Source organism: Dunckerocampus dactyliophorus, chromosome 5, assembly GCF_027744805.1.
Source record: "Dunckerocampus dactyliophorus isolate RoL2022-P2 chromosome 5, RoL_Ddac_1.1, whole genome shotgun sequence".
NCBI lineage: Eukaryota > Metazoa > Chordata > Actinopteri > Syngnathiformes > Syngnathidae > Dunckerocampus > Dunckerocampus dactyliophorus.
Window position 1 is genome coordinate 17,192,151 of NC_072823.1, and position 1,817 is coordinate 17,193,967.

The window sequence follows — 1,817 nt, forward strand, 5'->3', positions numbered from 1 at the left end:
CCACACTGCACAGTGCAAGTGAGCACAGCTGAACCAGACAGCGTGCACACAGATAGGCAAAGAGAGAGAGAGAGAGGGACTGAGGAGAAAGTGAAATGTAGGCGGGGGAGAGACACACATAAAGAGAACAGAGAAAGCAGAAGTTAATGTTAGGGCAAGGCAATAAAAAACAGGAAAGTAGTTAGACAAGAGCACAATTTTTTTTTAGGATTACATAAAGCAAGGTTAATCTTGCACATTTTTAACACTGAAGATGTAACACAAAGATGCAATTATTTTAACATTTACAGCATTAGGTACACCTGCATAAATGAGTTTGACTGCTTTTACATCGTTAACAATGCATAGTGTAGATTGACACTGACAGAGGCATTACTATTAGGAATGAGCCGGAGTATCTGTTACGGATAATGCATTTTTGCCGGGTACGAGCATGAAACGAGTACCGCTCGTCATTATCCGTAATCATGATGAAGGAAAATCCTCATTGGCTAACTACTTATGTGTTCACTCTTTCATTCTCTGTGATTGGTCAGTCACACACAGCCACCGCCCCTCCCTGGAGAGACTCACTAGAGAGGAGCCATGCCTCTCACTCTTTCACATACAGACACAATAAGACAGTGACTCTCTGCTTGCTTGGCTCAACTCCGGCTCCCGTTCTTTATTTCACTCTATTGCGGTTTGTATGATATTTAAAGTTAGTTGGTAGACTTTTTCGTTACGTACGCGGCGCATTTGACAAGACAGAGCTGTAAACGGCTCGTGTTGCGTCGGTCACTGCTTGCTTCTGCTTGCTTCTAATTTGGCTGGTGATATACAGTAAACTCTGTTTTGCTCGTAGTACTGAACGAGGTGCTTTTGAGAAAATTACGGTGAAAAAGGCTAACAGATTATTTCCCTGCTTGCCATCACTGGATGTTTGCATGAATCACCCACTTTACACAGATCATTAAAAAAGAATTCAGTAATAAAGTCTTACAGATCACTTACACACATACACAGTACACATATAGCTGAATAATAAACAATATATATAGCAACTTCTGATCAATCCATGTCAGTTTCAGACTTAAAATAATGTACCAATAGAAGCCTGACCCGTTTCGTCTTAAACCACACCCACTTCCGGATTATGCCCCACCCACTCCGAATACACTAAGTCTCCTACTAACGAACATCCGACGTGCGAACACTCGGAGATACGAACACAAGCCGACTGGTCTATTTTTTCATGTGTTTTGCCTTGTAAGTCCATATTTACAGTATACTGCTACATGCTTGACCGGCAAACCCATATTTATACTGGTACATGCTTGACCAGCAGAGGGCACTGTGACACTGCGAATGGGACCAACAGATACAGGAAGACGAGGAAGAGGAGAGAGGAAGGCTAAGAGTTTTATGATACAGCCCGGACAGAGCGTGTGATTAAAGTTTATGAAGAGTTAATAGGCCTGCTTAATTCTACACCACCCACAGAACACTACCTCTTTTAGAAGAGTCTAACGACGACGACCATTTGTCCTTTTTTTTCAATAACTCCTCCTCCTCCTCCACCACTACCAACGACGTATGCTCGACCACTCCTCTTCAAAGGTAAATAACATTTATCATTACGTATTATTATATCATTTTTACTATTGTTTTTTTTATTAATTATCCTTGTTTAATATTACTACTGCATCCAAACTCATATTTACATACATACACATATACTGTATATGTATACACGTACATGTACTACCTATATCATTGGTAATATTACCTTTTCCCCGACTTACGAACAATTCGACTTAAGAACGGTCGTCTGGAAC